Consider the following 23,422-nt stretch of genomic DNA (forward strand, 5'->3'; position numbering starts at 1 on the left):
AATGTCACTGGTATATGTTTAGGTTCAAATACCATTATGAGAAGTGGCAGGTAAAGAAGGTAGAAAAAAAACACATCATGTAATTGACTGTCGTATGGAAATATTTGACTTTGAAAGTTATAATTTAAAACATATAAACCAAATATTAGAAGTGTGTCTAGTTCAAAGGGGGGAAAACTATCAAAAACATTTTTAGTGCAATATTAACCATGAGCTATACAACCCTTCCTAAATGCCAAAGGCACAGACAGACAGACACACACTCACAAAGAATACAAATAACTAGAACCAAGAAATGTAGTAAATACATTCTGCTACATATGGTAAACATAGCCTACCATGTGGAAGAGATTAGAAAATAAACAGGAAAATGAAAATGTTTTTATTAATTCGCATCAGTACCCATGAAAACCAATCAGCATAATAAAAGATTCCAACACTGAATGAAAAAGTCCGACAGTCCAGAGTGACAGGCAAAAGTTTTTAATTGTATAGATTAAAATTAACTTTGGACAAAAATTAAAACTCAGGCAGAGAATATTTTTCAACAACAGACACTAGCAAAAACAAAGGCACAGTAAAAATTGAGACAGAAAATTTCCAGGGTAGAGATATGAATCTAATAATAGATATAGGCAGGGATGATTAATAAATGATAAAATGTTTAGAGCATGATCATTAGAATACAGGACGCTTATATTTTAAAAACCACTTTCCCAAATACTTCATTATAAGTAAGGTGTCTCTAAAAGCAACAGATCTCCTAGACCCCTCCTTAACCAAGTAACCAGTCCTGATATCATGATAATGGTGATGGACAAACTAGACCTTCTCTGCCTGCAGATGGGCTGAGGTTGGAAACTCACAGCATTGACTCTGCAGTGTTCCCAACAAAACGTTTAGGCTAAATTTAATCATGAAGACATTTTCAGACAACTTCAGAATGTAGATCATTGAGCCAAACAGCTGACCTGTCCTCTACAAACAAGTCCATGTCACCACAATCAATGACAACAACAAAAAGATGAGGAGATATTTTGGGTTCAAAATAACTGAAGAAATGTAGCTACATTATCTTTTTACTTTTTTTGAACCCAAAGTATCTCTTTTCCTTTCTGTTGTGTGATTCATGGTGACATGGACTGTGTGAAGGAGACAGGTCAGTTGCCCTGTTCAGTGTTCTACATTCTGCAGTTGTCTGGTGATTACCTCCTATGAAACCCACGTTAAGCGTTTTCTACAAGAACATGGCATTGTTCATATTCTGTACCAGCAGAGTCCCGGGTGACATGCTGTCTCCTGCCAGCGGCTCCTGACTCCTGTTCTCTACAAGATGGAATTGAGAGGAGCAGGGCTGAGGCCTCTCAATGCTGTTTGTCCATCTAGCTGTGGTCTTCCTAAGTATCGATATCAACTGGAGGCTGAAGGACTGTGGCTTCTCTAACCAAAGGAGCCTAGTGGGTTAACAATTGTCAAGAGCAGTCAGTGGTTCTGAAATACAATCCTCAGCCAAGGATCCCTCCTGTGTTACAGATGGATCAGCTAAAACAAGCCAACACTGAAGACAGAAAGAATAAGAACAATTTGAAACCAGGGCAACACCTTTGGATGAGCTAAACACAAAGCATTTATCACTGACCTTGAGAAGGTAGAAGCTCTGGAGACATGCCAGCAAAATGAAACTTTGAGGAACTCTTTGTAGCTACCAGAGATGCGGCATATCTTTCAAATTAGAATGTCTGACAGATCACTCCCCGTGCATGTGTTGCATAGTTATGTAAATGCTTCACACCTAACTTGGGTCCAATGTCTCAGATTCTCATATTGCACACACCGGCATGGTCTGAGAATAGAACAGGCCCACGCCCACTGATCCATCCTATGTCTGGGCTTCCAAAATGGAACTACAGCTCTCATTCAAGCTTCACATGTGCCTATAGGTCCCGGGCCTTCCGCAGCAATGATATCTCTCAGCTTAGTAAGGGCTGCTTAGTGCGGGAATAATAATTCCCATCTGGAAGACCAGGCGGAGCCTTATCACTGTCAAAGTAAAAACCTATTGTCCATGTCAAGGGACAACACGCTGTTCCTCAACGAGTAAAAGGCACTTTGTAGTGCTGGAATGAGTCAGGTAATCCAAAGTGTTGGAAGAAGTCGAATAACATTCATCCAATGAGTCCCTGCAAGATTCCAGGCTCTTCCACTCCACCAGCACGCTGCTGAGCCTGAAAAGGAGACAAAACTAAAGAAGCAGCCAGGGAAAATCAGACACCACAGACTCCAACTAGATTTCAGGGTAACATGAGGAAGTGGTTAAAAAGAAAAAAGGATAGATCCATTAATGAGGTAAACAATTATTGACTTATGTTGGATAGAATAGGCCAGGTAGAAAAACATTGAAAGAGAAAGACAGAGAGAGAGAGAGAGAGAGGCGAGACAGAGAGAGACAGAGAGAGAAAGAGAGAGAGAAAGTGAGCTCCAGCGGAATTTGGCCAGGCACACACTGATAAGGGAGAAAAAGGACACCTGAGTTGGTGCCCTCCCTGACACACAGCAAACAGTGATCATGAAAGAATGAGCTCAATAGTTTTCCACAGCTCAAAATCTGATGCACCATGAGAGTACAGCTTTGAGGTATGGTCAACCTGTGATACGTTAGTAAACGATAAGGAGTGTCGGAAACCCAAACGTCTACTGCAATGAAAACCAACAGCAATGTCAATAGGAGGAATTCAGCCTTCGTTGAAAATACGAAATCAAACATACTCTGTTTTCCCTGGATCTGCCATTCCAGGTGTTAACACAGAACTAAGCATCCACAATTGCTGAAAGTTACCTGGGGCATGGTGGTTTTGATCTTCCCTTCTTGGTACTTTTCAATTTCTGCAATAAATTCAGACATGGACAGACACATTAAGCTGATTCCCCTACACACATACAATCCACTGTCTAATCCCCTCACACAGGGACTCCCCAGGCGCCTCAGCATGAGAATACAACACTGTGAGAGACATATTTCCAGAGGCCTGAAGGCTGGTCATGATAGAGATTCCTTGGTTTTTGTCCCAGAGACCAAGTAAAATGTCCCTATTCTGGCAGACCGTTATCCCAATATCATTTGTCACAAGTTTGTGCAAATATACATATTTTTCCAATCAATTTAAAGCAAATAATTCTCAAAAGACTTTAGGAGAAAAAACTGCAATATTTGCCCCTGTCTCCATCAAATACTCAGATTGTCTTTATGGTTGGGAGAGGATTTTAGACACTAAAATTAGAGTGAAAAAGGAAATCAACAAACCCTTGAGTCAAATCATAGTTCTCTGAATTTGTCACATCTGCCCAGGTCCAAATGTCTTGAGTAGCATCAGGAGGACACAGGCATGGCCTGGAGACTAGAAGACAGCCTGCTCACTGACCAATCCCATGTCTGGGCTTCCAGGTAGAACTAGAGTTTCATTCAACCTACATGTGCCTACAGGTCCTCACTGCAGCAATGACAACTCTCAGCTCAGTAACGGCCACTTGGAGCAGGAATATGATCTCTATATATGGAAGACTCCAGTGGATCCCATCACCTTCATAGAAAGGTACCACCATCCACATCAAGAGAAAAGCCAATGTGTTGTTCCTCCAGTGAGTAAAAGAAATTTCTGTAGGGCTGGCAGGAGTCAGGCAGTTCAAGATAACTGGAAGGAGATGAATAACATCTATCCAGTGAGTCCTGCAAGACTTCAGGATCTACTACCTCCAGTAGCTCCCAGCTGAGACCGGAAAAATAGAAAAAGTAAAGAATAAGCCAGAGGAAATCAGACACAACAGAGCCTCAACTGGATTTCATGGGTAGCATTAGGAAGTGGTTAAAAAAGAAAAAGGAGAGACGTGCCTAAGATGGCCAAATAGGAAGAGCTCCAGCCTCCAGCTCCCAGCGTGAGCAACATAGAAGACGGGTGATTTCTGCATTTTCAACTGAGGTACCACGTCCATCTCTCTGGGGTGTGTTGGACAGTTGGTGCTGGTCCGCAGGTGCAGCCTGACCAGCGAGAACTGAAGCAGGCGAGGAATCGCCTCACCTGGGAAGTGCGAGGGGGAAGGGAATTCCTTTTCCTAGCCAAAGGAAATTGAGACAGATAAGACCTGGAAAATCGGGTAACTCCCACCCTAATATTGCGCTTTATCAAGGTTCTTAGCAAACGGCACACCAGGAGATTATATCACACACCTGGCCCAGAGGGTCCCTGGCCCACAGAGCCTCCCTCATTGCTAGCACAGCAGTCTGAGATCTAACTGCAAGGTGGCAGCGAGGCTAGGGGAGGGGTGCCCTCCATTGCTGAGGCTTAAGTAGGTAAACAAAGCCACTGGGAAGCTCGAATTGGGTGAAGCCCACCACAGCTCAAGGAAGCCTGCCTGCCTCTGTAGACTCCACCTCTGGGGACAGGGCATAGCTAAACAAAAAGCAGCAGAAACCTCGGCAGAGGTAAATGCCCCTGTCTGACAGCTTTGAAGCGAGCAGTGGATCTCCCAGCACGGAGGTTGAGGTCTGAGAACGGACAGACTGCCTGCTCAAGTGGGTCCCTGACCCCTGAGTAGCCTGACTGGGAGACATCCCCCACTAGGTGCAGACCGACACCTCACACCTCACATGGCAGGGTACACCCCTGAGACGAAGCTTCCAGAGCAAGAATCAGACAGCAACACTCGCTGTTCAGCAATATTCTATCTTCTGCAGCCTCTGCTGCTGATACCCAGGCAAACAGCATCTGGAGTGGACCTCAAGCAAACGCCAATAGACCTGCAGCTGAGGGTCCTGACTGTTAGAAGGAAAACTAGCAAACAGAAAGGACACCCACACCAAAACCCCATCAGGACTTCACCATCATCAAAGACCAAAGGAAGATAAAACCACAAAGATGGGGAAAAAGCAGTGCAGAAAGCTGGAAATTCAAAAAATAAGAGCACGTCTCCCCCTCCAAAGGAACGCAGCTCATCGCCAGCAACAGAACAAAGCTGGATGGAGAATGACTTTGATGAGTTGAGAGAAGAAAGCTTCAGTTGATCAAACTTCTCAGAGCTAAAGGAGGAACTATGTAACCAGAGCAAAGAAACTAAAAACCTTGAAAAAGATTTGACGAATGGCTAACTAGAATAACCAACATAGAGAAGTCCTTAAAAGAACTGAGAGAGATGAAAACCATAACATGAGAACTACGTGACAAATGCACAAGCTTCAGGAACTGACTCAATCAACTGGAAGAAAGAGTATCAGCGATTGAAGATCAAATAAACGAAATGAAGCAAGAAGAGAAGTGTAGAGAAAAAAGAGTAAAAAGAAATGAGCAAAGCCTCCAAGAAATATGGGATTATGTGAAAAGACCAAATCTACGTCTGATTGGTGTGCCTGAAAGTGACGGAGAAAATGTAACCAAGTTGGAAAACACTCTGCAGCATAGCATCCAGGAGAACTTCCCCAACCTAGTAAGGCAGGCCAACATTCAAATTCAGGAAATACAGAGAATGCCACAAAGATATTCCTGGAGAAGAGCAACCCCAAGACACATAATTGTCAGATTCACCAAAGTTGAAATAAAGGAAAAAATGTTAAGGGCAGCCAGAGAGAAAGGTCGGGTTACCCACAAAGGGAAGCCCATCAGACTAATAGCAGATCTCTTGGCAGAAACTCTACAAGCCAGAAGAGAGTGGGGGCCAATATTCAACATTCTTAAAGAAAAGAATTTTCAACCCAGAATTTCATATCCAGCCAAACTAAGTTTCATAAGTGAAGAAGAAATAAAATCCCTTACAGATAAGCAAATGCTTAGAGATTTTGTCACCACCAGGTCTGCCCTACAAGAGATCCTGGGAGAAGCACTAAACACGGAAAGGAACAACTGGTACCAGCCATTGCAAAAACAGGCCAAAATGTAAACTCCATCGATGATAGGAAGAAACCGCATCAACTAACGAGCAAAATTACCAGCTAATATCATAATGACATTATGATATTAAGTTCACACATAACAATATTAACCTTAAATGTAAATTGACTAAATGCTCCAATTAAAAGACACAGACTGGCAAATTGGATAAAGAGTCAAGACCCATCAGTTTGCTGTATTCAGGAGACCCATCTCACATGCAGAGACACACATAGGCTCAAAATAAAGGGATGGAGGAAGATCTACCAACAAATGGAGAACAAACAAAAAGCAGGGGTTGCAATACTAGTCTCTGATAAAACAGACTTCACACCATCAATGATCAAAAGAGACAAAGAAGGCCATTACATAATGGTAAAGGGATCAATTCATCAGGAAGAGCTAACTATCCTAAATACATATCCACCCAATACAGGAGCACCCAGATTCATAAAGCATGTCCTTAGAGACATACAAAGAGACTTAGATTCCCATACAATAATAATGGGAGACTTTCACACCCCACTGTCAACATTAGACAGATCAACGAGACAGAAAGTTAACAGGGATATCCAGGAATTGAACTCAACTCTGCATCAAGCAGACCTAATAGACATCTACAGAACTCTCCACCCCAAATCACTGAAATATACATTCTTCTCAGCACCACATCGCACTTATTCCAAAACTGACCACATAGTTGGAAATAAAGCACTCCTCAGCAAATGTAAAAGAACAAAAATTATAACAACTGTCTCTCAGACCACAGTGCAATCAAACTACAACTCAGGACTAAGAAACTCAATCAAAACCACTCAACTACATGGAAACTGAGCAACCTGCTCCTGAATGACTACTGGGTACATAACGAAATGAAGGCAGAAATAAAGATGTTCTTTGAAACCAATGAGAACAAAGATACAACATATCAGAATCTCTGGGACACATTTAAAGCAGTGTGTAGATGGAAACTTATAGCACTAAATGCCCACAAGAGAAAGCTGGAAAGATCTAAAATTGACACCCTAACATCACAATTAAAAGAACTAGAGAAGCAAGAGCAAACACATTCAAAAGCTAGCAGAAGGCAAGAAATAACTAAGATCAGAGCAGAACTGAAGGAGACAGAGACACATAAAACCCTCCAAAAAATCAATGAATCCAGGAACTGGTTTTTTGAAAAGATCAACAAAATTGGCAGACTGCTAGCAAGACTAATAAAGAAGAAAAGAGAGAAGAATCAAATTGACGCAATAAAAAATGTTAAAGGGGATATCACCCCAAACCCCACGGAAATACAAACTACCATCAGAGAATACTATAAACACCTCTACACAAATAAACTAGAAAACCTAGAAGAAATGGATAATTTCCTGGACACTTACACTCTCCCAAGACTAAACCAGGAAGAAGTGGAATCCCTGAATAGACCAATAGCAGGCTCTGAAATTGAGGCAATAATTAATAGCCTACCAACCAAAAAAAGTCCAGGAACAGACGGATTCACAGCCGAATTCTACCAGAGGTACAACGAGGAGTTGCTACCATTCCTTCTGAAACTATTCCAATCAATAGAAAAAGAGGGAATCCTCCCTAACTCATTTTATGAGGCCAGCATCATCCTGACACCAAAGCCTGGCAGAGACACAACAAAAAAAGAGAATTTTAGACCAATATCCCTGATGAACATCGATGCAAAAATCCTCAATAAAATACTGGCAAACTGAATCCAGCAGCACAACAAAAAGCTTATCCACCATGATCAAGTGGGCTTCATCCCTGGGATGCAAGGCTGGTTCAACATACACAAATCAATAAATGTAATCCAGCATATAAACAGAACCAAAGACAAAAACCACATGATTACCTCAATAGATGCAGAAAAGGCTTTTGACAAAATTCAACAGCCCTTCATGCTAAAAACTCTCAATAAATTCGGTATTGATGGAACGTATCTCAAAATAATAAGAGCTATTTATGACAAACCCACAGCCAATATCATACTGAATGGGCAAAAACTGGAAGCATTGCCTTTGAAAACTGGCACAAGACAGGGATGCCCTCTCTCACCACTCCTATTCAACATAGTGTTGGAAGTTCTGGCTAGGGCAATCAGGCAAGAGAAAGAAATCAAGGGTATTCAGTTAGGAAAAGAAGAAGTCAAATTGTCCCTGTTTGCAGATGACATGATTGTATATTTAGAAAACTCCATCATCTCAGCCCAAAATCTCCTTAAGCTGATAAGCAACTTCGGCAAAGTCTCAGGATACAAAATCAATGTGCAAAAATCACAAGCATTCTTATACACCAGTAACAGACAAACAGAGAGCCAAATCATGAATGAACTCCCATTCACAATAGCTTCAAAGAGAATAAAATACCTAGGAATCCAACTTACAAGGGATATAAAGGACCTCTTCAAGGAGAACTACAAACCACTGCTCAGGGAAATAAGAGGACACAAACAAATGGAGGAGCATACCATGCTCATGGATAGGAAGAATCAGTATCGTGAAAATGGCCATACTGCCCAAGGTAATTCATAGATTCAATGCCATCCCCATTAAGCTACCAATGACTTTCTTCACAGAATTGGAAAAAACTGCTTTAAAGTTCATATGGAACCAAAAAAGACCCCGCATCACCAAGACAATCCTAAGCCAAAAGAACAAAGCTGAAAGCATCACGCTACCTGACTTCACACTATACTACAAGGCTACAGTAACCAAAACAGCATGGTACTGGTACCAAAACAGAGATATAGACCAATGGAACAGAACAGAGTCCTCAGAAATAATACCACACATCTGATCTTTGGCAAACCTGAGAAAAACAAGAAATGGGGAAAGGATTCCCTATTTAATAAATGATGCTGGGAAAATTGGCTAGCCATAAGTAGAAAGCTGAAACTGGATCCTTTCCTTACTCCTTATATGAAAATTAATTCAAGATGGATTAGAGACTTAAATGTTAGACCTAAAACCATAAAAACACTAGAAGAAAACCTAGGTAATACCATTCAGGACATAGGCATGGGCAAAGACTTCATGTCTAAAACACCAAAAGCAATGGCAACAAAAGCCAAAATTGACAAATGGGATCTCATTAAACTAAAGAGCTTCTGCACAGCAAAAGATACTACCATCAGAGTGAACAGGCAACCAACAGAATGGGAGAAAATTTTTGCAATCTACTCATCTGACAAAGGGCTAATATCCAGAACCTACAAAGAACTCAAACAAATTTACAAGAAAAAAACAAACAACCCCATCAAAAAGTGGGCAAAGGATATGAACAGACACTTCTCAAAAGAAGACATACAGCCAACAAACACATGAAAAACAGCTCATCATCACTCGCCATCAGAGAAATGCAAATCAAAACCACAATGAGATACCATCTCACACCAGTTAGAATGGCAATCATTAAAATGTCTGGAAACAACAGGTGCTGGAGAGGATGTGGAGAAATATGAACACTTTTACACTCTTGGTGGGACTGTAAAATAGTTCAACCATTATGGAAAACAGTGTGGCGATTCCTCAAGGATCTAGAACTAGAAATACCATATGACCCAGCCATCCCATTACTGGGTATATACCCAAAGGGTTATAAATCATGCTGCTATAAAGACACATGCACACATATGTTTATTGCAGCACTATTCACAATAGCAAAGACTTGGAGTCAACTCAGATGTCCATCAGTGACAGACTGGATTAAGAAAATGTGGCACATATACACCATGGAATACTATGCAGCCATAAAAAAGGATGAGTTTGTGAGCTTCGTAGGGACATGGATGCAGCTGGAAACTGTCATTCTCAGCAAACTATTGCAAGAACAGAAAACCAAATACCGTATGTTCTCACTCATAGGCGGGAATTGAACAATGAGATCACTTAGACACAGGAAGGGGAACATCACACACCAGGTACTATTGTGGGAAGGGGGTAAGGGGAGGGATAGCATTAGGAGATATACCTAATGTAAATGATGAGTTAATGGGTGCAGCACACCAACATGGCACGTGTATATATATGTAACAAACCTGCACATTGTGCACATGTACCCTAGAACTTAAAGTATAATAAAAAAAAAAAGAAAGAAAACAAAAAGGATAGATCCATCAATGAGGTTACAAATTATTGCCTTTATGTTGTGATAGACCACGGCCAGGTAGAAAAGGATGAAAGAGAAGGACACACACACAGAGACACACACACACACACACAGAGAGAGAGAGAGAGAGAGAGAGCGCTCAGTGAATTGGCCAGGTGACACACTGATGAGGGAGTCAAAGGACACTCTGTATTTGTGCCATCAGGACACACAGTGAACAGTGATCATGAAAAGAGTGGGCTCAATAATTTCGCATAAAATGTGCTCAAGTTTCCCAGCAGTCACCATGAGAATACAGCTTTTGAGGTATGGTCAACCTTCACTATGTTAGTAAATGATAAGGGTAGGAAGAAATGGAAACCTAAACATTTACTGTAATGAGAATCAAAAGCAATGTTAGTAGGGGTAATTCAGACTTGTCTGACAACATGAAATCATTATTTTCAGCATGTACTGTTTTCCCTGGACTTGGCATCTCCAGGTGTCAACATCAAATTAATAGTCCACAATTTCTCAGACTCACCTGGGACCTGTGTCCTCTTGGTCCTACTTTTTCACTTGATCCCACCGATGTCCTGCAAAGAAATTCAGATGGGGCCTCTTACATGAAGCAGTTCTTCCTTGCACACAGAAACAGTCCTCTGTCCAATCCTAACACAGGGACATCAGTCTTCTCAGTGTGAGAACAGGAGACTTTGAGAAAAATATACCAGGAGGCCTGAGGTCAAGTCTTGAAAGAACTGACTTGGTTCCTTTCATGAGCCTTGGGCAAAATTCCCGTTTTGGAATGTTATCTTCCCAATGAGCTCTGTCCTAGGTTTCTGTACACAAATGAGCAAAGTCTTTCCCAATAGATTGTAGGCAAATAGTTCTAACACCTCGTAGAAGAGATACTGCAATATTCAGGCTTCTCTCATCAAATACCCAGGATTTGATACTTTACGAGATTGGGGACACTGAGATTTGATGAAGGGGTGCAATGTACCAGCTCTTGAGTCACAATGAACTTGGTTCTACACAGAAGCATCAGCTATTATGGCTTTTGTGGATGAAAAGTCAGTCATTTATCTAGAAAACATACCAGCAAGAAGATGGACAGATGAGCTAAAACAAGCCAACTTAGAAGACACAGAAAATGGGGATGAATTCAGTGAAACCTGGGTCACATCTTCCACTGAGAGGTAGACAAGGGTGACACTGGCCTCGGGCAGGTAAAGAACCGCACAGACATGCTTTGGGAACAAAACTCATGAGGAACTTTGTAGCTGGCAAGACACATTTAATTCAGATGAGCTGATCTGACAGACAACTCCTGGGCATGTGCTGCAGAGCTTGGTGTGAGTTCGCCACACCTGCCTTGAGTTCAATGTCCTGACGGTCAGTCAAGGGTGGCAAGGGCATGGCCTGAGACTAGGAAGAGAGCAAAGCTCACTGACCCACCCCATGCCTGTGCTTCAGACTCAACTCCAGAGTGATTGAAATCTACACTGATATATAGGTTCAGCTCACAGTGATGGCAACTCTCAGCCCAACCAGGGGCACAAGGCCCAAAGATTATGGGGTCCACATGGGACATGAACTGGAGCTTCATCACCTTCACAATGGAGTACTCACTGCCTATGTCAAGAGCCAAGCCGACTTGCTGTTCTTCTAATGAGGGAAAGGTGCTCTTGTAAGACTGGTACGAGGCAGACATGTCAGCAGGAATTGAGAGAGTCAAATAACCTTCATCCCAGGACTCCTAGGGGGCTTCCTCCTCTTCAGACTCCTGCAGATTCCTGATGAGCCAGACAGGACAGAGATGACAGAAGATTTAACCAACAGAGATTAGACAACAAAACCCCCCAGATGATCTGATGGGAGAGAGAATGGAGTGGTCACAGAAACCAAAGCCAGTTTTCCTTCAACAGAAATAAAAGTATCCTTCTAAATGCAGGGCAGAGGGTGACTGCCCTGGGGAATGACCAAAAATGGGCTGCACGTGCTCAGTCCACTTGCCACAGATGAGCCAATGTAGGGCACCCCGACTCTCCCTGTAAACTACCCTCATGACTTGCAGCACAGAGACTAACACGAGATTTCAACTACTTTGCATAAATTGCGTTGAATTTTCCTTACAGCATTCAAGTGAACAGAGCTCTTGAGGCAGTGACACAGATCTTGTGTGCTAAGGGCCCCATTTTCCCAATATTTTGATAGAATATGTTTATTTTTCAGTTTCTTTTCTTGCACAAATACTGGAAAACATACTAACAAAACATAAGCAGAAAGCTTATGTACATTCTCTCCCTGGATTTAAACGCAGGGGACAGAACAGGCGACACCAAGAAATCCCTGTTTGAGGGTCACCTCCAGCAAACTCCACCAGACCTGCAGCTGAGGGACCTCACTGTTAACAAGAAAATTAACAAACAGAAAGGAATAGCATCCACTTCAACAAAAAGGACATCCACTCCAAAACCCCATCTATAGGTCACCAGCATCGTTATTAATTCAAAGGGAGAAAGAGGTGGAGAAAACCGAGCAGAAAAAACAATGGAAACTACGTTTCTCCCCAAGGATCAGAGATCCTCGCCAGCAACGGAACAAAAAAGGGCAGAGAATGACTTTGACGAGATGACTGAAGTAGGCTTCAGAAAGTCGGTAATAACAAACTTCTCCGAGTTAAAGGAGGATGTGCGAAAACATCGCAAGGAAGCTACAAACCTTGAAAAAAAGATTAGACGAATGGATAACTACAATAAACAGTGTAGAGAAGACCTTCAATGACCTGATGGAGCTGAAAACCATGGCATGAGAACTACATGACACATGCACAAGCTTCAGTAGCTGATTCGATCAAGTGGAAGAAAGGGTATCAGCAAGATTGAAGATCAAATTAACCAAAATGAAGCAGAAGAAAAGTTTAGAGAAAAGAGTAAAAAGAAAACAAAACAAAGCTGCCGAAAGCAATATGGGACTATGAAAACAAATCTGCATTTGATTGGTGTACCTGAAAGTGATGGGGAGAATGGAACCAAGCTAGAAAACACTCTTCAGGATATTACCCGGGAGAACTTCCCCAACCTAGCAAGGCAGGCCAACATTGAAATTCAGGAAATACAGAGAACACCATAAAGATACCGAGAAGGCAAATCCCAAGAAACATAATTGTCAGATTTACTGCTGTGGAAATGAAGGAAAAATGGCAGCCAGAGAGAAAGGTCGGGTTACCCACAAAGGGGAGCCCATCAGATTAACAGCACATCTGTCTGCACAAACTCTACAAGCCAGAAGAGAGTGGGGGCCAATACTTAACATTCTTAAAGAAAAGAATTTTCAAGCCGAATCTCATATCCACCCAACCTAAGCTTCATAAGTGAAAGAGAAATCAAATCCTTCACACACAATCAAATGCTGAGAGATTTTGTCACCACCAGGCCTGCCTTACAAGAGCTCCTGAAATTAAACACGGAAAGGAAATCTGTGTACCAGCCACTGCAAAAACATGTCAAATTGTAAAGACCATCGATGCTAGGAAGAAACTGCATCAACTAACAGGCAAAATAACCAGCTAACATCTTAATGACATGATCAGATTCACACATGACAATATTCACCTTCAATGTCAATGGGCTAAATGCCCCAATCAAAAGACACAGACTGGAAAATTGGATAAAGAGTCAAGACCCATCAGTGTACTGTGTCCATGCATCCCAATGCAAGCAGAGACACATTAGTCTGTAAAATGAAGTGATGAGGAACACCACCAAGCAAAATGGAAAGCAAAAAAAGCAGGGTTGCAATCCTAGTCTCTGACAAAACAGACTTTAAACCATCAAAGATCCAAAGAGACAAAGAAGACCATTATATAATGGTAAAGGGATCGACTCGACAAGAAGAGCTAACTATCCTAAAGATATATGCAACCAATACAGGAGCACCTAGATTCATAAAGCAACTCCTGAGAGAAAAGACACTTAGACTCCCAGACAACAATAATGGGACACTTTAACACCCCACTGTCAATATTACACACATCAATGAGACAGAATGCTAACAAGGATATCCAGAACGCAAACTCAGCTCTGCACCGAGCAGACCTAAAACATCTACAGAACTCTCCACCCAAAATCAACGGAATATACATTCTTCTCAGCATCGCATCACACTTATTCCAAAATTGACCACATAGTTGGAAGTCAAGCACTCCTCAGCAAATGTAAAACAACAGAAATCACAACAAACTGTCTCTCAGAACACAGTGCAATCAAATTAGAGCTCAGGATTAAGAAACCCACTCAAACTGAACTGTGCATGGAAACTGAAACAACCTGCTCCTGAATGACTACTGGGTAACAATGAAATGAAGGCTTTCTCGATACACAGCGGTGGTCACGCCTACAGGGCAGGAGCCAGGTCCATCCAAAGGACATAACTGTCCCAAAACAGGCTCTAGGCAGGGGATTTCACCATTTTACCTTCAGTCTCCTCGGACTTTTATGGCATCTCAACCCTCCAAAATTTAGAGAGGAAGGAAGAGAAACTGAGGGACAGACAGGACAAGCCACTTGATGGAGCCTGGGTCACAGGCCCAGGGTTCCTGCTCTGCACACTGCACTGCTACCTTGCACACACTTGCGCGATCTTTTCTTCCTGGAGTACCCCTGGTGAAGCAGGGACTTCCCTCAATAACTTTCAGTAATTTCTGCCTTTTTACTTTTTGAGGAGTCTTCTCCTGTCAGCCCAGGCTGGCGCAAATGGCGCGATCTCTGGCTCACTCTGCAACCTCTGCCTCCTCTGTTCAGCATTCTACTGCCTCAGCAAACTCCTCGAGTAGCTGGGATTACAGGTGCCCACCACCACTTCATTAATTTTGTACTGTAGCTACGGAAGTTTCTCCCATGTTGCCCAGGTTATTCCCAACTCCTGACCTCGGCCAGGCTGCCCAGCCTCCCAAAGTACAGGACTGAGCCACCCACCCCTACCCTGCTCTTGATGCTGTCAGTTATAGATACCCACAGGTTCTGCACTCCTCTTACCTCACAGCAGTACTGTGTAATTATTCACCAAATTCTCCCCAGGTCCCTTTAGAACAGAGTTTGGCCTATTGGCCTACCAGAAGCTTGAACTGAATAAAAGTTCACTAGCCCGAGACATTTAGGAACACAGACTAGGATGTTATTTTTCTGCCAGATCTTATATGGTTTACAGAGAGGATTCTTGAAAACATGATTTAGCCTCTTGGAGAAAACAGGTCATTCTGTGCCTGTGTCTGAAACCATAACTGAGATTTTAACTCTAGGCCCATCCCCTTAATCTGGACTGCAAACACGGAGTTTTGAAATATTTTGGTGCACTCTTCAGCTTTCTAACAAAAGGTGAAAATACCCATTTCTATTTTCCTACAAGTACAGAAAGTATTACACATTTCATAGAGACAAATCTAGTTTCAGAGAGAAGACATCATTCATCACTTTTGTGATGGTGAGCCTAGGGAACTTACTGTAACTGTTCTGCCCCTTGGCCAGAAAGTAGGCCACTTGAGCGCCAGGCCCTTTTCCTTGGTGTTTATGAATGGATCGCTATTCTCTCCTCACAAGAAGCTTCATTGATTTCAGAGTATTCATCTCTGACTTCATCACAGTACCACCATGCTGGACATTTGGCGTGGGCAGAAGAGGTGGAGCTAGGACTGGGGAGAAAACCCAAACACATGATGGCCATGGTGAATCAACACGCTGAATCAGGACTGAGGGATGTCACTGACAGCCTTGTCCACTGATTTCAAGATGCTGTTTCCCTGGTTTCACTTCTCATCTCCACTCTGGATCTCCTTTAAGTCAACTTGTCTGAGTTACGCAGTCACCTTGAAACCAGGACACAAACACTTCCACTTTTTTCTTGCTTAGAAGTTTCTATAAAGCAAGGCTGGGCTCTGAGCTTTTTACCCCATGAGTGGCCAATGTTTCTGTGTAGCTCAAGAGATTGTTTTTGTTTCGTTAATTTTTTTGTTTGATTGGTTTTGGTTTTGGTTTTTATGTTTTGTTTGAGAGGGAGTCTCACTGTGTTGCCCAGGTTGGTGGCACGATCTCAGCTCACTGCAACCTCTGCCTCCTGGGTTCAAGCTTATTCATGCCTCAGCCTCCCAAGTAGCTGGGAGTACAGGCACCAACCACCATGCCAGCTACTTTTTGTATTTTTAGTAGAGATGCAATTTCTCGCCATGTTGGGACCAGGCTGCTTTCGAACTCCTGACCTCAGGTGATCCACCCACCTTGTCCTCCCAAAGTACTGGGATTACAGATGTGAGCCCAGCGACCCTGGCCAGAGACTTCTTATTAACAGCTAAGACAAGCCAATGAAAAGGAGAGAGAGTCTAGCCTGAGAAAAGTGAATGAGGGTGGGAGGATCATCTGAGCCAATCCTCCCACCTAAGCCTCCTGAGCAGATGGGACTATGGGCAAAGGAACATGCCTGGCTAATGTTTTGTATTCATTGTAAAGATGGGTTTCACCATATTGTCCAGCCTGCTCTTGAACTCCTGAATTCAAATGATCCTCCCACTTGGGCCTCCCAAAGTGCTGCATGCGAATATATGTGTGAGTCACCGCACCTAGCTCCATCCTAGTTGCTGAGTCAAACCAATATGTAAGTATATAGCTGTCCTCACAATGGATCTTCCGTAGTCTAGACAGAGGTATGAGACACAAGGAAAATAGAGGCTACCTGCGACAAGGTTTAGAGCATCCTGCCGTACATCAGGAGACGATTCACGTCTATAAGCAGAGTCAAGTCCATTTGGTCTTCCTTAAATGTGACTTTGGAGTTCTTGTGAGGCTGATTGGACTCAGAAGGGCCATAGCTATTTGAACAAGTGATGGCACATTCCTCCACTGAGTCCTCAGGGACTTCCTTTTCTTTCTCTGCCTTCCGCACCTCCCTGATGAGGTGAGATAGAGATGCCAGAAGATTAAATACAGAGGGATTGGACCCCAGGGAGACCTAGCAGGTTTTGACGGGAGGCATTAAGACAGTGGTCACAGAAAGGCAAACAGGAGGTTCCCTTTAAGAGGGAACAGGCAATCCTCTTCTCTCTGCAACAGAAAGCATGGCGGCCATGGGAGACAGAGAGGAAGAGACCAACCGGTGTTCTTTTCACTGGAGAGATAGGAGCTGGTGAAAAGAGAAGACTCAGCTATCCCGTTCGGGTACAACATGCACATCACCACAATAACAGCACAACCATGCCACCCTGTGTCTAAGCTGGGCTGAATTTCTTACACTGTGGGCCAAGGGAATGCAGGCTTGTGGCCCACTGTAGGTGCCAGAGACAGGGTGTGCCTCCTAGACCTTTTTCATATATTAAAACCCATTACTTGCACCTGATTATTCAGTGTTACCTGGGGCACATGATTCCTGTACTTACTCAGTGTCATCAACTTTAACATCTTCTCATCCCTCACCTTCATCATTTAAACACAGAAGTGTTCGCTCAGATATTTCCTCACTTTTCACACTCTGCAGGCACAGTCAGTCCAATGCACACAGACATGGACATTCAGGGCATGGGTCACCGTTAAACTGAAAGCTCTCATTTCATTTCTCCTTAACAAAAAAAAATGCCCTGGCATACTGATCCATCAGGGCAATGCATTTGATCTGGAGGACCACCCATCAAGATGTCACCAAATATTGAAAGACCCTTTGCTCCCGGGTGATATAACTGGGTACTTGTGTGCCTCTTCTCTGGACTATGGCAGCTGTCTCCCGCATCCCGCCACAGATCTGATTCCCAGGCACAGACTTGGTGTTGTGTCACAGTTCACATTTCGAACCTAATTCTTTCTCTTAGGAGAGGAAAAACTAGCCCCACAGTCGTCTATGCATCAGGAGACTTCACAGGCCCTCCATGTGGCTTCTGCTGTTATTCAGGGACATGCTTCTCCATGGCGAAAGTGCACCAGTCTAAAGCGCACTCTCCTACACCAAATACCCCCTAATGTCAAGTGCCTTCTCCGACACCACATGCAGGGGCTATCTCACTTTCAAAAGCAGCTGTAAGTGTTCCCACATTTAGATGCTTCAGACCCTTGCAAGAGACAATTTTCCTGCCTTTTCCGATGGACACAGAGAAACTCAAGAAGGATAAATTACTCACTCATCGACACTTACTAAGAACATTGCCAAGGAGACAGTCTGAGAACCTTCATTCTAAGTCTACAGCTCTTTTCACTCTAACAAGAACCCTCCTATCACAGCCTCCTTCCTCTCCTTTACCACTAGAAAGATGCTGCCTCTGGCTCCAAAGACCATCTCCACCAAGGAAGGAGGGACATTTGCAATACTGTGACCTCCAAACCTATGGGTTTCCCATCTCTGATCTCACACACGATAATTTAAGTCCTGGAAGGCTGGGCCACATATGTTTAGTGGGAAAAAACATCACCGATACAACTGTCATTGTGAAAGTATGGACATCGGGAGTCTCTCATAAGCCTGGCGTTTTGGGTCTCCAGGTCCTATGGAAACCTTACCTGTGGTGAGCTTTCGGATGAGGTGCCGTGACAGCCTACAGGCCAGCTGTTCTCGGAGGTCCCGCCTCTGGGAGTTGGCCGGCTCATCCATAGTGAGGAGGGCCTGGAGATGCTGTTTCAGTGCTCGGGAGGCATCTCTCCCTTCCTGCAATCTCTTTAACTGGCTTGTGCCTGCTCCTGAGACTGAACCAGGGATTCTTTATATGCTTCATGTAGATAGTAGAGAAATTGGCAGTGGAAAGTGTTCAATGGCTTTACAGAGATTTCTAAGACAATGTCCTCAAGGAGACCTCCAAGGAGAAGGTCAGCACACGTTTAAAGAAATGTCTGCGGCCAAGAGAAAGAAGGAAAAATGGTTTACAGGCTTCCTCTATATCAGAGAGGTTCTTTTTCCTCGACGACGCTCCTTATCTATCTTTCCTTCTAAACAAAAGTAGGTGTCTTCCCTTATTCAGTTTCAAAAACATTAACTTTCAGCTCTCATCAAGCCATGGACATTTCCATGTGAAAATACACATAGTCTATCTTGCAGTGACTACGTACAAAACCATATACAGAAATGCGGCCAAGTGCAGACGGGGCCAATTGAAAAGATTAGACAAGAAAAGAATGACAGACTCCAGAAGGCAACATTGATTGGATCAAAGATAAGATGCCACAGTCAGTCAGGAGGTGATTCTGACTATGGGCAAGTGGGGTGGTGATGGCACACCATTTTACCACTGAATGCCAAGGGTGGTTCCCACTTTGTCTTACTGCGTCGAGGTACCACCTCAACAATTACTTTTCAAAAGAGAAAACGGGCTTGAGAAAACAACTGCAACCTATAACTTATTACTGTCTCTTGGTCTAAACTTGTGTATTGTAAGCATGCCATACCACTCCCTGCTCTCTGCCCAGCTATTCTTACTTCTACCCTCCGAGACGTCCGAGATTGCCACACCTGCCCACCTGCCTGTAGCCTCCCACCTGAGCTCCTCAGCTTGCACCGAGCTGCCTCTGTGCTTCTTCCTCCTTCAACTGGAAGGCTCATCCCACAGCATAGATTTTTAGGAGGTCTTGCACTTCACAGTCTGAGAAAAGACAGACACACCGCCTCAGTGAAAGATTGGACATGCTGAGGTCACTGCCTACAGGGTGAGCCGTGGTCCATCTCAAGGACAGAACTGTCCCCACACCAGGCTCTAGGCAGGGATTTCCACCTCTTTACTCTTCAGTCTCCCGACTTTCTGGCATCTCATCCTCCAAAATTTAGAGACAAACAAACCGAAACTCAAGGGCACATCAAGGAAGTTGACAAGATGATTCAACCACAATGAAGTGGAGTCAGAATTCACAGCCCCTGAGGTCTGACTCTGAATGCGGGGCCACTTTCCCAAGCCTTGCAGCCTCTCTAAAATACTGCACTGGGGCATGAAGTAGAGATTTCTTGGACAGTTGGGAAGGCCCCTAGGACTATGGGACTGATGGTTTCCCTTTTACTGGGAATTTCAAGGACAAATATGTCAAAGATCTTAAAAATCTTTGATTTTTAAATCATATCTGCAGATATGATTTTAAGAATCATATCGGAAACATAAAGTATGAGACATAAGACCATAAGGCCATGGAGGAAATGTGCTCAAATACTAATAAAGTTTGTGTTAATTTAGAAACAGTAGAATGAAGAACTAATAGATAGTGTTTACTCTGTGCCAGTAAGTGCTCTAGGAGATTGACAAGAAATAGCTCATGTAATTCACTGCAGCAATTTACAGAGATAGCTATTATTGTAGTACCCTATGAACAGATGAGGAAACTGACGGACAGACAAGACAAGCAACTTGGATGGAGCCCAGGATAGAGGCCCAGGTCCCTGCTCTGCCCACTGCACTACTACTTTCACACATTGTTGGGTGCGATCTTTCTTCCTCTTTAGGAACAAGAGCCTGTGCCCCAGGAAGCAGGACTTCCTCTCACCAGGGTACTCTCTGCTTTTTTTTTTTTTTTTTTTTCCCTCCTTGACAAGTCTTCCCCTGTCGCCCAGGGCTGGAGTGCAATGGCGCGATCTTGGCTCACTGCAACCTCCGCCTCTTGGGTTCAAAAGATTCTCCTGCCTCAGACTCCCGAGTAGCTGGGATTACAGGTGCCTCCCACCATGCCCAGCTAATTTTTGTATTTTCAGTGGAGACGCGGTTTCTCCATGTTGCCCAGGCTGGTCTCAAACTCCTGACCTCGTGATCTGCCCACCTCAGCCTCCCAAAGTGCTGGGATTACAGGGGTGAGCCACTGTGCATGGCCCCTACTCCCTGCTCTTGATGCTGTCACTTACAGATACCACAGGTTCTATTAGGAGCAGACACCTCTTGAAGCTCCTCAGAGCGGGTACTGGGTACTATCACAAAGTTTCCCTCAGGGTCACTAGAACAGAGCTTTGACTATTGGGTCTCAACAGAATCTTGTACTGAATAAAAGTTCACTAGTCCCAGACATTTAAAACAGCAGACTAGATGTTATTTGTCTGCAGGATCTTATATGGTACAGAGAGGATTCTTGAAAACATGATGAAGCCTCTTGGAGAAAACAGGTCGTTCTGTGCCTGTGTCAGAAAGTAACAACTGGGATTTGAACTCTAGTCCCACCCCCATCTGACTGCAAACATGGAAAGTTGCTAAATACTTTGGTACCTCTGTCTTCCAACCTTAACAAAATGTTAAAATACCCATTTCTGTTTTCCTAGAAGTATGGGAAGGAAGAAATTATTTTTGATGGAGAGAGCATTTAGTTTCTCAGAGGGAAGACAGGACATCATTCATCACTTTCTTGATGGTGAGCCTATAGATCTTACTGTATTTGTTCTGCCTGTTGACCAGGAAGCAGGCCACTTCACTTGAGTTACAAGAAATTTCTCTTTGATGTTTCTGAACTGCTGTTTCTTCTCTGCCAGCTGGGGGCGCAATTTCTCGTTGATTTCTAGAATGCTCATCTCTGCCTTCTCACTGGACCAAGGGCCGGCAGATACCACCATGCTGAGGTTTGTGGCAGAAGAGGTGGAGCCAGGGACTGGGGAGAAGAAATGCAAACACATGGTGGGTTAAAAACTGGTGAAACCAAATAGGTTTAATCAGGACTGAGGGATGTCAGTAACTGAAATTCTTAACTTACTGTTGAGAAAAACATGATCACTCCCCACAGTAATTTAGGATCCTTAACCACAAAAACAAGGTTTGAGGTGTCTGAGCTCAGAGCTAAGGCACTGCCAGTGGCTCAGAGTCTGACAAGAGTGAGGAAGATTGTCGCCAGCGTGCCAGGTAACCGTCTGCAGTTGCAATAACAGAATTAGAAGGTGGGGGTGTCATGGAATCTTAGGAGCCCTGCATTCCAATTGCCCAGTCTTTGCTGAAACACAGGCACCCTGGTCTCACCTGAGGGTCACCACCAATGGGGATCATTCCTTCAGCATTCACTCTCAGTATTCGTGTACCCTCGTGACAATGGCACATTGTCATTCCCATCTCTTTCCCAATACATCTAAGCATATTCCTCACTGTTTAGCTCTTGTCTGTACAAAATCGTCAAGGCAGAAACAGTTTCCCAACAGGTTATATTTTCTTAATTGGTAGCTTCTAAGTCACCTTCCACCTTGCTAAGATAAAAATAGGAGCCTTAGGCTTTTCCCATTAGGTGATACCAAACTTTTGAACTCCGCCCTGATATCCCCGGGTCTCTGCAGTTTTTCAAAAAATCTACTCTTAGAAAGTGAATGAATAATTCATTTTTAAAAATGTTTTCTTTCCTGTCCTAGCATTCTTTTCTTCCTGCAACCTAATTGTTATGTTGATTTCTTTTCTCAGTAAGTACCATCTTGGCTTCTATTACACTCTAGACCAGTTTGGCATCCTAATGGGCCCAAAAGCTCTCCTTCCCTCTATGTGGGTTGATTTGTTTTCAAGTCACTGAGCACTACATTTCATACTTATCACTTATTGCCATCTAAGTGCTACAAGACTCCTCTTTTCAAGGCATCATGATCAAAATCTCAGATTTGTATAGAGGTCTCCCTGGAAAGCAAAACACGCAGACCATCTATCTGGGAATTTTGTAAAACCTTGAGGCCATTTTGTTTTCCTATGTACTGAAAATACCAGCCATGAGCAGTTCTTGTGAATATGGCTCGATGTATATTTTGTTGAGCTGGACTAACACCATTGATTTTTGGTTGCATTCCACTAACAGAACATGGCAAGATCACTGTTTCAGTCAGGGTTGGTTGGTGATCCTCAGTGTTGCTGTGCAGTAGGTGAGTTTGAGGTGAGAGGAATGAGCAGGAAAGAGTGACCCCCTGAACCACCTCCTCACTTTCTCAGCTTTCATTCCCACCTAGGTTTTGTGAGCCTGGAACTTGGGAGACTGTTCTGTAGCCCGGGTCTCCTCAGTTTGGCTGCTGGACTTGCCTGAGTTGAGGGTGCAGTGGGTGTGACCCTGGGCTGCCCAGCATTCATGTGGAAGTGAAGGAAGGAGGACTGGATCAATCCCATTTGAAAGCATCCCTCTCTGCAGCCCACACCATCCTCCCATGACACTGTAAGGATACTGCTTTGAGATCTATCAACGGCTTTAAGTCAATGTATTTTCTGGGGTCTGGGAGACCTGACATTCTGTGTCAGAATGAAAATCTCTCAAGTTTCTAAATGATAAAACTGCAGGTTCACAAAGTTACATGGCTTACATGAGGTCACACAGGGATGAGTTTTCAGCACTGCCAATAAAAGCAATCACAACAATTATTCAGTAATTATTCATAGGATCCATATAATTCAGTAAATATTCACATAATTATTTAGTAGTTATTCATTGACCAATTTGTACAAGGCATTTTGTTCAAAACTG

The 23,422-nt window shown here is 43.4% G+C and overlaps 2 pseudogenes across 1 annotated transcript; both read right to left on the bottom strand.

The window, feature by feature from the left end:
* Positions 1-1,975: 1,975 nt before the first annotated feature.
* On the bottom strand, positions 1,976-12,378 carry LOC110743156 (annotated as a pseudogene). The gene is made up of 5 exons (XR_004181791.1): positions 11,652-12,378; positions 10,560-10,612; positions 3,598-3,769; positions 2,837-2,883; positions 1,976-2,225 (listed from the first exon to the last, which is right to left on the bottom strand). The product of XR_004181791.1 is annotated as a neuroblastoma breakpoint family member 3-like (transcript).
* Positions 12,379-16,227: 3,849 nt separating this feature from the next.
* Positions 16,228-22,123, bottom strand: LOC101013229 (annotated as a pseudogene).
* Between the last annotated feature and the right edge of the window lie 1,299 nt (positions 22,124-23,422).

This window comes from Papio anubis, unplaced genomic scaffold (assembly GCF_008728515.1).
Source record: "Papio anubis isolate 15944 unplaced genomic scaffold, Panubis1.0 scaffold720, whole genome shotgun sequence".
Taxonomy (NCBI): Eukaryota; Metazoa; Chordata; class Mammalia; order Primates; family Cercopithecidae; genus Papio; species Papio anubis.